General features: G+C 43.8%; 1 protein-coding gene across 9 annotated transcripts in view; it reads left to right on the top strand.

Annotated features, from left to right (window-relative positions):
- The window catches only part of TSNARE1 (t-SNARE domain containing 1), a 667577-nt gene that overhangs the window by 505457 nt on the left and 146051 nt on the right, over window positions 1–16069 (top strand). The window lies entirely within an intron of this gene.

The raw sequence follows: 16069 nt of genomic DNA, 5'->3' as shown, positions 1-16069 counted from the left end.
GTGAGGAATGATGGAACGTTCCCTTTCACATTTCCAGTTCTCTCATTCATCCAATCTACATTTTGAGCTTTGTCACATTAGTATTCATATTCCTGAAAAGTCATTTAGTCAATCAGTGCAGAGGGAGAGAGAGAGAGATCTGAGTGCAAGGGACTGGACTAGATGACCTCTCAAGGTCCCTTCCAGTCCTACGATTCTATGATTCTTGAAGCCCCGTTTTTCAGGTAAGTGTTGCAAAATAAGCCTTTGTTGCTATTGCAGAGGTTAGGAAACAAATGGTCAAACTAGATATACATGATTCTGACTTCACACTTATGTAAATGAGGAGTAGCACTATTGAAGTCAATGAAGTTACAACAATGTAAAACTAGAAAACTTTGGATCAGAATTAGGTCCTCGGAGAGCTGATTTTATTCATATGTATTTTTGTGATCAGTTGATGATGTTGCATATATCATTCTCAGATGGAATGCCAGGTTAAAGCCAGGAGAATAGCCAGCTTTGCAGATATAAATTTTCCCCTCGTTTGCAAAAAGAACTCGTGTTTGCAATTGGACACACATGCAATAAATAAACTCTTCTTTAAAAAAGTGCACAGATGAGGCACTGAATGCAGCATTGGTGTATAGGTACCAAGAGTTTATCCATTTCATAAAGCTGAACACCTGGCTGTTTAATAGAGGTCACCAGCTAAATCAGCTGGAAATGGCTTAGCCAGGCATATGGAAGCAAGGCTGAATTAGAACTAAGTGAATCCTTGCTTTGGCCACAAATGTGTGAAAATGAAACTAAATTAAGTTGCCTCAGCCCTTTCGCTGGCACAAACTGATATAAATCGGTTTCATTAAAAACCCTCACATATTTTCAGATGTTCAGTCCTAACCTATTACATTTTGTGCAGTTGCCGAAAGCTAGTAGCTTAGTGGCATTTTATGTAGAAAACGAACAGGGGACAAATAGAATTTCATTGCTTCCTAAATGAAAAGGCTGGGAAGTCTCCGAATAAAATTGATTTTCACATCTGGAAAAGTTTTCCTTCTTATCGCCGACTTTGCCCCTCTTTCTTGTTCTCTTTTTGTTTTCCACTTATTTTGCTAGGCAGGCATGTCATTTTCATCCCCACTCATTCATGCTTCCAAATTACATTTTTGATTTCCAAATGCAACAGCTGACAATGTTGACATGGGGGCTGGGAGGCTGGAGCATGACTTTCCTGAAGCATGCACTCATCTTGATATTATTTTCTCTCTCACCTCTGGATGAAGTACCTGGGAGGGATATTTTGTTTCATATATACATATATGCTGACTGTACTTACAGAATTTGTCTCTGTTCTACTTATGTCCCCAGCCGTGCTGATCCATTTGTCAGCTTCTCCGACAGTCACCTTTGTGCCACCTTTGACTCTGCCTCCCATGCATGGTACAGCCTCCCTAAACTCATCCAAAAGGCCCTTATTATGTCCACATTTAACCTTTTCTGTAAGACCCACTTCTGCTGCACTGCTGATGATGGATTAAGTTGGCTTGTATATAATTGCCTGTTATGGTTCCCCACCACCCCAACCTCTGTCTCCTGATCTATTTGGCTTTACATTGTGTGCTGCTTGCAGCAGAGGCTGACCGTTTCAGAATCTTTGCAAAGCATCAATCACATTGTGGCAACTGCTGTAAATACAGTATAAATAATAATAATAGCTTCTGGGCTAGTTGTTGTTGCTGCCTTCATGCAGTGGGCAAAATGCCAGAACCTCATTATGATGTACTCTGCACATGGAGAGAATGTGAATAGTGCTTTACCTTGTGTGCCATGCACATGGAGGTAGCAACGAATTGTGTAATGTCTATTATTAGGTTTGAGAGATCAGTGCCTAATTCCAGTCTTCATTTTATGGAGTCTAATTCCTTTATAAAGAAGGATCTCAACTGAGTAACTCCCAGATATGGGATGATAAAAGTGAGCCCAGATAACCCAAGGTTACTAGTGGAAATTAGATCTTGTGTCAGGGCAGAGGTGGCATGGGATTAGGGCATGCCACTGAGTTCATCTTGAAAAAAAATCTGTGGCAGACGCATAGCTGGGCACAGTTAGCAGACGGAATGAAAATTGTTCATTCTCAATGCAGAATAGTGATGTTGGTGTCTCGTACACCAGATTAAGCACCGACAACCCTGAAGCAACAAGATCTGGACTTCCCGCCAATTGTCTCCAGTTCAAAATGCAATTGAAAGTTGGGCCACAGAAACAGTGGTCTCTTTGCAGGAGTTCACATTGCATAAAAACACCACCACAACTGGCACTAGTTGGCAACCTTAGCTTCAGCAGAGAGACCATGGGTTGTATGCACCAACGAGACCGAATTTCCCTCTCATCCTACACATTGTACCTCCATGTTAGGAATAAGACATATTGTGGGATAGTGTGTTTGTGGTAGCTTGTACTGGCACTGCCCACACTGTACCAATTCTGTGGTGAGCAAAGGCATGCCTTAGCAAAGGTGTGTTCTTAGTTTGAGTTAACTAACATGAGGTAAAAGCCTAGTGAAAACCAGGCAATTTGTAGTTTTCACCCAAGTTAGCAGGTTGGAATAAAGACTATGGGGGAGCCTTGGGATATAACTTGACCTGCTAACTCATGTGAAAACTACGAATTGCCTTGTCCTCACTAGGATTTTACCTTGTGTTAGTTCACTCATGTTAAGAGCACATCTTTTTTTCTGAGTGTAAACCAGGTTACTGAGAACTTCGGTCTCCGAGGTTGTCAAATGGGCATCTTTCTCTAGCACCAAAAGGAATTTAAATAAATTAAATCAGACATTTTGCCAAGTAATTCTCATCTCTCAGTGCCAGAGCATTAATCGATAGCACCTCTTTAAAATGTCCACTCAGTCCAGTTACTTTCACACTGTTGCAATTTACTGCACGGAATAAGAGAAGTTAAAGATAGAAAACCTTGGTTCAGTCACATTACTATTATTTATCTATCATTCTCAGAGCTCCAAAATATGTGCCCAGCACTTTCAAATTGGTCAGGGTGTCAGATACAAAATCACTTCCCCTTCCCGAGTGGGTACAGGCCAAAAAGAGACATTATGACACAGATACATGTCTGTCAGGCAGTCCCAGAGAGATGTGTGCTTATGGCGGTCAATGTTTCCCAATTGGCCTTTTATAAAAGGAAAAGGAGGGGGATTTCGTATACATTAACTGGGAGACTGTTCCAGACCTAAGAGGCAGAAGGAAAGATGGCATGAAGAGAGGAGTGTGCAGGACAGTGAATTGGGTCAGAAGGCAGGTAATGTGGCCCAGTGGAAAGGGCCCTGGGTGGGTTCTATTGCCATCTCTACCACTGACCTGCCATGTGACTCAGGTCTAGTCACTTCATCTTCCTGTGCCTCTGTTTGCCCTCTCACCCTCTGTCTTGGCTACTTAGACTATAGGGACTCTTTGGAACAGGGACTCTCTTACACTAGATGTATATACAGCACTTGGCACAATGGAGCCCTGATTGAAACTGGGGCCTCTCAGGGTATGTCTACACAGCAATTTGGAGCCCATGGGAGTGAGCCTCCCAGCCTGGGTTGACAGACTTGGTATGGCAGGGCTTGTGCTAGTTCCAAAAATAGTTGTACAGATGGTGCTTCAAAGTTGCAGCTCAGGCTGGACCTTGGTATCTGAAGCCTCGGGCACAAGCCACAACTTCAAAGCACTGTCGATACAGCTATTTTTAGAGAGCTAGCGTGAGCCCCAACTCAGGCTGAAAGACTCGCTCCCATCCAAAATGCTGTGTAGACGTAGCCTCAATACTTCCACAGTAGACTGAGACACAAGACAATAGGTGAGTGAGTTCAGTGTGGTGTAGTCCTTCAAAGGTGAAGAAGAAATGGTTGAATTATCTATAGATAAATCTGGTTCAATGGTCCTTCAAGCATGTGGATGTGGTCAGAACATTGGAAAAGGAAGAGAATTTTCATGGTGCCTTCATGATGAGACGAAAGAAGGATGAGGAGGAGAGAAGGAAGTTGTGGTCGTTGACTTGGGAGATGACTAGAGCCTGGATTCATAGCTTGGTAATCATCATCATAACGAAGGGGCTCATTCTGGCCCTCCTCCCAGCAAGGTCTGATTGCTCTCTTCACCTTCGTTCTCTGTCCAGTCTAATTACCCTAAACTTAATAAAACTAACAGCTGCGCACATGATGTTTGTTCCAACATCCTGTTGTATAACTGAGATAATAATACTCAGCCATGATACAAGTATTTGAATCAGCATGATGGCAGTTCTTACAAGGGAATGAGTTCAGGGAGAAAGATGACTATTCAGGCTTCACTAGTTTCTAGACTTTCAAAGTAGCACAAACATTTTTTTTTATAACCAAGGCCCCAAATAATGGTAATTACAATGATTACCTAGTAGTTGTCTTGTGTTCATCTTTTATAAATCCATTATACCCCTCGCCTTGTAAGGAGGCAATAAGTTGTGTATTCCTCTAATAAAAATGTACCGATAGCAAATTATTTGTTACTCGCTATGAACATCAGTAGCAAATCTACGTCATCAAACATGTGGTTCTGCGCTTGACTGAGAGATGGGGAAATCAACAGTGTCACTTGGATGAGCATTGGGAAGTGCTGTGTAGTGGTTGGAGCAGGATACCTATCATCATGGGTCTATTTCTGATTCGGCTGCTGACTCACTGTGTGATCCAGGGAAAATTATATAGGCCGACATTTTCAAAAATGATCACTGGCTGTGCCTCAATTTTGGGCTAACCAACTATAGTCATTGTGGGTCTGATATTCAAAGATGCTGAGAACCTGCAGTTTCCAATAACTTCAGTTGGAGTCATGGGTGCTCAGTGCTTTTGAAAATCAGACTGAAATGTCAGGCACTGGAAATGAAGTCATGCAAAATTAGACTCTGTGATTCAGTTTTGCCATCTATAACATACATTGTTGATAATTCCCCGCACACAGGGGTGTTTGAAAGGCTTAACGTTTTAATTACCTTGAGACTCTTGGATGAAATTATCTGTCTGTCTGTGATGTAAAACAGATGTAAAGGAAGGAGGGAACCTTGTTATTTCATTCAAACATAGAGTAGACTCTGATCTCACTTACATTTGTGAATGTCTGAGTAATTCTATTTACATCGATGTAGTTACAGCTGGATTTATGCCTGAGCAGAATCTGGACTGTGGAAAATTTTCAACTAATCTAACAGGTACTAGGAAAGAGTTTTCCATTGATCTTCTCTAGTTTAAGTCACACCCTTGTGGGTGATCACAGCAGGTGATGAGAGGGACTTCTGCAGGACACTAGATGATCTCACTGGTGCAGCCACATTTAGGAAGGAGATGGAGGGATAAGAGTTCTCTTCCACCAGGGCTTATGAATGCTGCAGTTTATTAGACGATCATGGGGTTGGTGTCACTTCAGACTGATCAGAGGAAAGGAACCAATATCTGCTGGGGAAGCCACAAGAGGGACTATAACATTAACTTCAGGCTCTGAAGGAAAAGTCTTTCAACCCAATTCATCATAGTCCTAGGGAGACTGCCACGGCTAGGCTGCCCTGCAGTTCCAGGCCCAAGTAGCATTTCAGGTGCTGATTGGAAGTATTAGGAGCAGGCAAGGGGAGGGAGAGGGTTTGGCCAGGATGGATGTGGAGGTTCTGTCTCATAAGGGCCATTGAAATAGAGGTGCAATTTAAGAAAACCCTATGGGCACATTAGGGCACACTCTGAATAGGAGAGATGCAAGCTGCCTCTCTCTCCCTGCCCTCGAGCAGGTATGAACCAGACCCTCTGTGTATAAGCAGAGAGTCAGCCCACCAGCCTGACCCCTCACCTGCTTCCTTCCGCCTGGGGTGCGAAGGAATTGCTATTTGTCTCTCAAAGCCAAAGAGCCCTAAATTACCTTTTAAAGAGGAATGTGCTAGTGTGGTGCAAAAGCCTGAAGAGACTGTAAGAAAGTGGATTTCTGTGGGTAAATTGTGAATGAGTAGTTTTCTCTGAACGGTTGTTTAATTGAGCTGCAGCTGGAGATGATTATGTTTGTTTTTCCTTCAGTGTCTCTCATTTCCTTTCGTTTCCGTTAATTCCTGCTTTCAGTCGGTAACTGTTGCTGTACAAATTTTAAAATGCTCTAAAAGAAAAAAAAAAGGAAAAAGAAAGTATTTCGGGAGCTTTTTATGACAGTCGTTCCTGGAGACACCTGTAAACTATTGAGCTGAATTGGGCTGCAGCTGCTGCTGACTGTGTTTGATGCGAAGGGGCGTGACTCATTTTGCTTGTCTCACCAGCATTCTCTATTCCTTCCGGCAGTTTGTGCTGGGGTGACTATCAGGCAAGGCAAGATGTGATTGATGCTTCTTGGAGGAAGGAATCGAGGGGAGAACCCGCATGGATACGGGGTGGTGAATCCATCATGGTCAGGGCTGCTGGCTGTGAGAGCCAAATTGCCATACTACAGAGACAGACGATGGACCTGATGGATGAACAGTTCTTTCCATCCCACTGTCTTACCTCCGTAGCAGAGGAACAAAGACTGTAGAGAGTATAACTGACAATATAAAAGGCCTGGGTATCCTCCCTCCTGCCCTACAGGCTCTCTCATGCTCTGTTTGTGCAGGTGTGAGGTATCCTGCAGACTGTTGTGTGGCCTTCTCTAACCTCTATTGTCTTCTGCTGGGGCCCGGCAAAGGGATCAGAAATAGAGGCTGCAGGAAGAAAAATGTATTACAGCACAATGGCTGCAGGTATTCATCTTTGTGGAAATTCACCCTGGAGCAACAGGGGAAGTGCAAGGCTTATTCTGAAGGCTTAGTTTGTACCCATGTGCTGTTTAGACCTTTTGCTAGCTCTTTGCACAAAAGTTAATTTTGTCCCATGAGAATAATAGGGTTTGATCCCTCCCTCACCTACCTACCCCACCCCGGTGGGAATTTCCTTCATCCAATTTCTGAAATCAAGACTCAGTTGAGTAGCAGGAGAAGTGTATCCCAGTAGAGTCATACTCATCCATAAATAGATCTGCCCTCCACAGGGAGAGGTGCAAACTTTTTCACCCATAGGCCAAACTGTTATTACAAATTGAAGATCTGGGTCCCAGCTGTTCCCACTGAGCAGTCACCGTTTATACAGCTGTGTCATGTTACCCCAGGCCACTGGCTCTTTGCTTCGCCACCTATTACAGTTCTTACGCCCTTGCTCCCTTTTGACAAAATAAAACAATCAACTATTTACTTTTTAAGCTGGGCCCCATCCTCCTACTTCTGCCCCTGCTAACCTCTGATGGCAACAGGAATAACACCAGACACAGGGCAGCTGGTAGTCAGCTGCATGTCTACGCCATGGCTTAGCTATTGTGAACATGTGAAAGTTTCTGCTGCACTATTGGGTGCTGGGGTCTCTTAACAGCAACATTCTCTCTCTTTTCTCATGTTGTTGCCAGTTGGAGAATCCCTGTCTAAATGTCTTGCTCTGTCCCCAATTCCTTTGCCACACTCATCTGTTCTGCCTGCCATCAACACCATGCACGCCCACTTGCTCAGCAAAAATACCCCAAGGTTCTGTGCAAGATGTCCATGTGCAGTCAAGCTTCCCATTAAACATCTCCTCTATCAAAGGATGTTTCTTAGCCACTTCAGCGCTGCTGAATGTACCTGGCACCTAGGGACAAAATGAACTGCCAGTGCTACCCCTGTGTTGCCACCAATCCTTGTGCCATGATTAAGTTAGTCCTGCATGTTTCTGGATGGCCACAGTTCCAGATACCATTTCTAGAACCTGCATTATATCACTATGTCACACGAGTGCATTTGTAGCATGATGGCATTTTGAAGCAATGCCATGCCGTGACATTGCAATGCTGATAAAAGGCCACAACCAGATTGTGATGGCTGAGTTTGTCCTTGGCTGACGAACTCTCTCAGGTGTGTCCATGTGCTAGATGGGAGCCTCTTGAGCCTCTTGTTCAATTTCTGCCACAAAACTGAAGAATAGGTCTGAGGGATTTCCCAGTATCTGACAGAGTGTACCATCTTTCTGATGCGGCGAAATCTTCTCTGCCAGAGAGGCCTTATTTCTAGAGTACATAAATAATTCGGAAGAACTATTTTTTTCTTTTGGAATGGAACAGATAGCACCAAATGGCAGGTATAACTCAAAATAAAGTTCCCTGGAAGCGGCTCATCCCCCATGATCCTTTTCCTTTACGTTGCAGTTACACAAATTGAGTTCTAGGCTTTATTACCAATAAACTCATTGTACACGTCGGCAAGAGATAACAAGCATTTTCAGCAAAATGAAGCTTAATATTCATTGGTCAAGTGGCACTGCCTCTTCTTACTTAAGGTTTTAAAAAAGTGTTTCTCTTTAAAAACGAATCCTTCCCTGATTTACTTCCCATGGGATCCCACTGGTGTTTAAGTGGGATTCCACAGAGTGTCTATCAAGGCAGAATTTGCCCTAAAAGGGGAAGTAAACAAATAGATTTCCAGTCTGTCCCTTCTGCTCTCTGGTAGCCCATGCGTGCTCGGCACATGCTGTTATATAACTGTCTAAAGGGGATAATTTTTGTAGGAGCCCCTTGTTAAACTATTGCCAGCACATCACTGGCCACGTGTTACCAGTGGAGGTGCCAACATTTCAATTTGTTGACATTGCAACGAAAAGAAGCTGGATTATACCACTGCACAAAAGTTGTGCTGGGACTCTGCAGTAGAAGAGGTTAATGCAAATTTCAAACCTGAGCTACAACAAAGTCATGTTTAGCTTTTTTTATGAGGCAGAGGGATTGAGGAGCCGGTGCATCAATCCATAGCAGCTCCTAGTCTGCTTGACATCCTGCTTTCTGTAATGAATACATTTCTTGCATTGCTGCATGCTTCTCCCAGCGTAGATATCTATGATTAATATGCCTTGTCTTTTATAAACAAACCTAATGCAAAGCCAATAATGTGAATCTCATTTCTTTATTGCCAAACCAGCAGCTCAGCATTGTTTGGCTGTATATGTAAAGGAAGGAAGATGAATGTTCACTCAAGCTTGGGAACCAGAGCTATAACAAATTTACGGGATGAAAAGTGCACAGCAGAGTGAAGCGAATAAGTCCTGGGAAGGCCTCTGCTTTGCCCCCCTCAATCTTTTTTATTTTAATAGCAATCGCACCTTAATGTACACACAGCCAGCAGCATCACACCGCACACACACTAATGGAAACAAATGCATTGCAGTAACATGGAAGCTTTTATCACTAATGATATCCTGCAGGAATAAGGGGCTATCTTTACATACGCCTAAAACAGAGATGGATTAGAACTTTCTCAAATAATTTAATTTCTATTAACCGTACAAGTTGCTGAATTTTTCTTAAACACCCAGAGCTGGATTAAAGCAATCTGGGGCCCTCAGCACACTTCCACCCATGGCCCCCCTGACCACCACCCCATTAGAAGCTGGATCAGTTCGCCACCTCCGAGACAAAAGTAGCAAACATGGGGTGAAGTGGCACCCCTCAGGCCAGGAGCCTAGTGCACAGTGGTGGTAGTGTGTGGAGGGGCTAGATGGCTTCCTCCCTGGATCTAATGGCTGCTGCTTCTCCCTCTGCTGCAAGCTGTGTGCAGACTCAGGCAGACTTCTCTATATCAGTTATAATCGGTTCACATGTTCATGTGTAGCTGCTTCCCCAAGGTGCATTTAGACTCCTCCCTTTTCTCTCCTGGGTGCTTGCTATCACCAATATTTGGAGAGGCTTCTCCCCTCTCCTTGCATGGGGTGAGACCTGGGTTCTTTTTTGGCGCGCAGTGCCTCCACTCAAAGTGACTCTTCACTGTGCCATATGCACAGCGGTGCTGTCCCTCGAGAACATCAATGGTAAAGCTACTAGCTGGCAAAGCATGTAGACCCCAGCACACTCTAGACAATAAGGTAAACAAAACAAACTCTAGCAAAGAAATGTCACTCCAAAAACAACAGTATAACAGAGAGGTGACTGTTGGGAACAGGATACTAGGATCTGGGGAAGAAAGGGGTTAAAATCAACAAACATTTTTAAACAAGCCAGTACTCCACCTCCTAACACAAACTCCTCCAACCTCACCTCTCTTCCTGAAGCAGGTGGTAAGTTGAGGCTGGGTGTCCTGAGACACAGTGTCGCAATGCTGTGGTGTTTGCCAGGTTAAACAAATTTCACTTTACTTTTTCTTCGCGCTCTGGTGTGGAATCCTTCTAGGGTATCGGCAGGCTCTCAGTAGCCAAAGCCAGGTTGGATCTCTCTCTCTCTCTCTCTTTCTCTGGATGTTGGTCACTACAGTGCTGGAGCGACCTGATACGTGCAACTAGAGGCTCAGAGCAGTGCAAAAACTCCCATTGGGGGAAAGGGGTATTCTGTAAGGATTCCCCTGAACTGTACTCCCTCACGCCCAGCTTCCAAACACTGGAACTCTTTCTTTCTCTGAAAGCCATGTTGTCCCCTTTCATCAGTTAATTTGCTGAGGGCTGTCCAGCCCTGGCTTTTCATTGGCCCACTGGACTTCTCTTCAAGATCATCCTATGCAGAAAACCTCAGTTTTCTTCTGTGTCCAAGCATGCTGAGAATGGGGTCAGAGGGCTTTTGCAGCCATCCTAGTGGTAGGGACCCTTTGGTAGGGGCCCCTAAAGATTCAGATCAGAGCTCCAGAAACTGGCAAATTGCAAGTGAGAGTTGCACATGCTTTTCTTTGCAAGCCATGGGAGATGAAGGATGGTCGAGTGGTTAGGACAGGAGCCTGGGATTTGGTACACCAGGATTCAATTCCCTGCTCCCCCACAGACTTCCAGTGTGATCTTCCAGCATACTCTTTTTGTGCCTCAGTTTCCCATTTGAAAATTTGGGATAACAGTATTTCCCTACCTCACAGGGATGTTGAAGATAAATGCATTAGACATTGTGAGGTACTCAGGTTCTGTGGTACTGGGGGCTATATGCGTACCTCAGAAAGATAGGAAAAAATACTTAAAAAAAAAAAAAAGAAAGCTGAGATGCTGATGACAACCCTCAACTTTGGCGCAAGCCTGTTATGCCTGTGCCATAACCCGGCCTTGTAAGTACTACATTTTTACAAACATATTTTCTTGGTTTTTTTACAGAAAGTTTTCTGACTAGCTCTAACAAGCGTACATGCTGCTTTATACAGACATTGGCCAGATCCTCACCTGGCGTGAACTGGTGAAGCTCCATTTAAGTCAATGGAGCTACTCTGATTTGCACCAATTGAAGAGCAGCTCCATGGAATAAAATCTTCCTGCTCCCAGCATCTTACAAAGTGTGTCATCTTGCTTGTATTGAAATCAACGGGAATTTTGCCATTGATTTCACAGATCTAGTGCCCACTGAAAACCAGGGAAAGACTCCCATTGACTTCAGTGGGCTTTGAATTAGGCCCTAATTCAGTTCCTTGTGCTACACAGCATAAGAGTTCAAACACAAGAGAAAGCAGGGCTGATGTCAGCATGGAAATCATAATGGCACTTATGTAGTGCTTTACAAATATAAACTCATGGAACCGTACTACGTCTCTGTTTTGGTAGGTCAGTATTATTATCCCTCATTTGTAAACTGGGAAACAGGCCGAGCTGTTATGTAAATTACTCAGGGCACAGAAAGATATTTATAGAGCTGGGATTAGACCCCAGACTCTGAGTTCCCCAGCCACAAGATCAAATGGACTGTCAGAGATCAAAGAAGGCTTTGCAAATGAAGTGTCCAATGATGTACAGTAAATAGTTTCAGAATGTATTTAGCAGAAGTCTTTGTTAGATGTACTTCTTGGTATGTTAACCTTTAATGTGATTTTGGAAACACAAATAGGTGATCCCGTTAGATCCTGTATTTCTGACTTAAAGTAGCCCATGGTCAGCGCACAAGAGCTTAGCTTGAACTGATTCAGAGCTAAAAAGGCTAAGAATATATACTGAGTCACCTAAATTCTGGGTTTGTGAAAGAAAATAGATTCTCAGAGCAAGAGCAGGAGAAATGGAAACGGAAGGGGGTTTACATGCAGCTTGGGCAAGAATGCTGAAGATAAAAGGGAAACAAGAATCAGTAAGCAGGGGTCCTTGTCTATTATTTGTTTCCAGTAGCTCCCACAAAGTGCCAAACACTTTCTGGGGTCCTTATCCCAAGTCACTCACACTGCCAAGACAGATGAACAGGGGTTAGGGGGAAGGAGTGCTATGTTTGAGGACTCATGGAGGGCCAACAGGATCACAGATGGTAAACACAGTAGCTGTTTTTAAAAAGGGGGAACAAAGAGGACCAGGAGGATTATAGAGCAGTCAGCCTAACTTCAGTTCCTGAAAATATATTGGAACAAATTATTAAAGAATCAGTTTGTAAGCACCTAAAGGATGATAGGGTTACAAGGAATAACCAGCATGGATTTGTCAAGGAAAAAAATCATGCCAAACCAATTTAGTTTCCTGCTTTGACAGGGTTACTGGTCTAGTGGATTTAGAAGGGGGTGATAGAGCTTGATTTTAGTAAGGCTTTTGACACAGTCCCGCATGACATTCTCATCAACAAACTAGGGAAATGAGGTCTATATGAAATTACTGTAAGGTGGGTGCACAACTGCTTGAAAAACCATGCTCAGAGAGTGGTTATCAATGGTTTGCTGTCAAACTGGGAGGGCGTATGTAGTGGGTCTCACAGGGGCCTGTCCTGGGTCTGGTACTCTTCTGTGTTTTCATTAGCGACTTGGATAATGGAATGGAGAGTATGCTTATAAAATTTGAGGATGACACTAATCAGAGAAGATGCTTGCAAGCCCATGGAGGATGGGATTAGAAATCAAAATAATCCTGACAAATTGGAGAATTTGGGCTAGTCTACACTTACCAGACGGGTCGACGCGGTGAGTTCGATTTCTCGGAGTTCAAACTATCGCGTCTAATCTGGACGCGATAGTTCGAACTCCGGAAGCGCCGCGGTCGACTCTGGTACTCCACCACTGCAAAAGGCGGTGGCGGAGTCGACCTTGGAGCCGCGGACTTCGATTCCGTGGCGTCTGGACGGGTGAGTAGTTCGAACTAGGGTACTTCGAATTCAGCTACGCTATTCACGTAGCTGAAGTTGCGTACCCTAGTTCGACCCCACTTCTTAGTGTGGACCAGCCCTTTGTCTGAAATCAGAAAAATGAAATTCAAGAAAGAAAAGTACAAAGTACTTCACTTAGGAAGGAAAAATCAAAGGCACAACTACAAAAATGGGGAATAACCAACTAGGCGATAGTAGTGCTGAAAAGGATCTGCAGGTTGTAGTGGATCACAAATTGAAAATGAGTCAACAGTAGAATGCTGTTGTGAAAAAGGCAAATATCATTCTGGGGTGTTGTGATTGGATGTGTAGTCCACACAAGCCCTAAATGGGTTAATGTGCCTAAGAAGTCAATGAACATGCCTGGCTGCACCTGTGGGAGAGGAAAAAGGCAGGCTTAATTGATGCTGAAGCCCAGCTGGAGGATTACAAAACTAGGAAATTCAGAGCAGGAGAGACTGCCAGGGGAGAGAGTCTGTAATCACTCTCTGGGAATAGACGTGGTGGCCCAGGGGAGGGCCCTAAGAATCCTACTCCTGAAAGAAGGGTCAACCTAGAGAAGTTGCAGGGAAGAAAGTGTGAGAAAAGCTGGGTGGGAAGGAGCCCAGGGAAACAACAGCGAGGAATGGGGCTGCAAAAATGTTGGCCCCTGATTATAGGGTCCTTGGGCTGGAACCCAGTGTAGTCAGAGGATCCAAGTTCCTCTACCAGCCACTGACAAAGGGGCATTAGCCCGGAGAAGGGGATAAGGACATTGGAAAGCCTTGAGACAAGGGAATGAGGACCAGGGGCCTGTAGTTGAGGTCAAAGACCCTTTTGTGAGCTCATTGGACTGTTTTATGTTGGACTTTCTGCCAGCTCCAAAGGGGTGGATTAAATTTTGACCTAATCAGAGGGCTGGTTTATGGGAAGAGAGTCTGCCACAGTGACACAGCAACCGTTGGCAGAAGGCACCAGACTGCAGGACAGCTGCTACACCTTGTCTGGGCAAAAGGGGAACCTTAATGGTGAGTGATCTCTCTTCACAGGTGTATTCACACCATGTAAGACATGGGGGGTTATTGTGCCACTCTGCTTTCCACTGGCGAGGCTTCAGCTGGACTGCTCTGTCCACTTTGGGGTGCCACACCTTAGGAGAGATGTGAATAAACTAGAGATAATCCAGGGAGAGCAACAAAAATGATCAAAAGTTCTGAAAACCTGACCTATGAGGAAAAGTTAAAAAAACTGGGCATGTTTAGCTATGAGAAAAGAAGACTGAGGGGGACTTGATAACTGTCTTCAAATATGTTAAGGGCTGTGATAAAGAGGGTGGTGATCAACTGTTCTCCATGTCCACTGAAGGTAGAATAAGAATAAGGGTTTAATCTGCAGTAAGGGAGGTTTAAATGAGCTGTTAGAGGAAAACTTTCCAACTATAAGGGTAGTTAAGCACTGGAATAGGCTTCCAAGGGGGCAAGGGGTTGGAATGCCAGTCATTGGCCGTTTTAAAGGACAGGTTGGCCAAACGCCTGTCAGGGATGGTGTAGGTTTGATTGGCCCTGCCTCAGTTCAGGTGGCTGGACTAGATGACTTTTCAATGTCCCTTCCAGCTCGATATTTGTATGATTCTATTTATCAGGAGATGTGCCAAGTTGAGGCTTGACCACCTCTTTTGTGAAATATGTATTACTATTTACGTGTCCATCTAAGGTTTTACCATAGACACATAGCAGAAATAATAGGGCCTTAACTGTCTGGAGAGTAAGAGCCTTGTGGATGAACTCAGGAAGAGCATTACAGGTATAGAATGTAGCCTGGAAGAAGGTAATGAAGATGATTAGGTGAGAAGTTGACAGATGATTGGATAAACTACAATCATTAATGGGCCAGAGCCGGTGGAGGGCTGAGGTGACACGAGGGAAGGGAAGTGGAGTGGAGTGTGGCTGATATAGGCAAAGCTCTGTAGGTACTGACAATCTTGAATATGATGCAATAGCAGAAAGAGAGAGGGCTTCAAAGAGGGGATTGGTGGGGTTGAAATGGCAGGCAAGGAATGTGAGCGTAGCTGCAGGACTTTGGGCAGAAGGGGGCAATATGTTTGGGAAGCTATAGAGGAGGATGTTGCACTAATCAAGTCAGGAAATAAGGGCTTCAACTTATTCAGACATCTGGACGTTCAACGGGAAATCAAAGTCATATTTGCTTGTGTTTCAAAAGATTAGAATAATTTGAAGACTTTTAAAATATATTATTAAATTATTATTACTTCATAATTATGGTAGTTTTTCCTCCTGAAAAGAGGATTCTGGAAAATCAGATATGCAAGAAAAACATGGAAGGAGAAAATATCCTGTGCGTATCCAAAAGAGAACTGATATTAACACAATAGATAAAGTAATTCTGTGCTGCACTACTGATTCTGTGTTCACTGTTGCTGTTTGCTGGTTTATTTACATGCATTTGTGAGGATTGAATAGAGGTAGTAGTGGGAAGAAAGGAGAGGAGCAGAGAAAGTGACACAATGATAGGGCAAGAGAAGTGGATAAATAGAGAGATGTATAGAGGTGATGTAGCTCTGCCTTGAAAGATGGTACTTATGGACTATGATCTCTTTTAAAAGGTTCCAGGAAAAAAAGAATTAATCCAAAATGTTATTTTGTTAGTGGATGATCTTGTCCCTCATAATTATTGGTATGTTTGTTTCTTTTGCACAACTGTCTGAAGAAAAACACGCCTGAAGAACGTCAGATGCCATGTCATAGGGAGAACTTTGACTGGATCATGGATTATTAAGGGTCTAATGTTCCATTGTCCTCCTGGAAGATAACAGCTATTGGTTATTCAGTCCTCCTCATTTGGAATATATTGCATTGCACTTAGATCCTGCTCCACAACTCATTGAAATCAGTGGGAGCCGTTCTATGGATTTCACCAGGCTTTCACTCATCCCCTTAGTCTATTCTGTCCATAGAATACAGCGCACCTAGTTTTCTGCAATGCTTGCACCC

The sequence above is a fragment of the Mauremys reevesii genome, linkage group 2, assembly GCF_016161935.1.
Source record: "Mauremys reevesii isolate NIE-2019 linkage group 2, ASM1616193v1, whole genome shotgun sequence".
Lineage (NCBI taxonomy): Eukaryota > Metazoa > Chordata > Testudines > Geoemydidae > Mauremys > Mauremys reevesii.
Note: the sequence above shows the minus strand (reverse complement) of the source record. Positions and strands in the feature narration are given on the sequence as shown.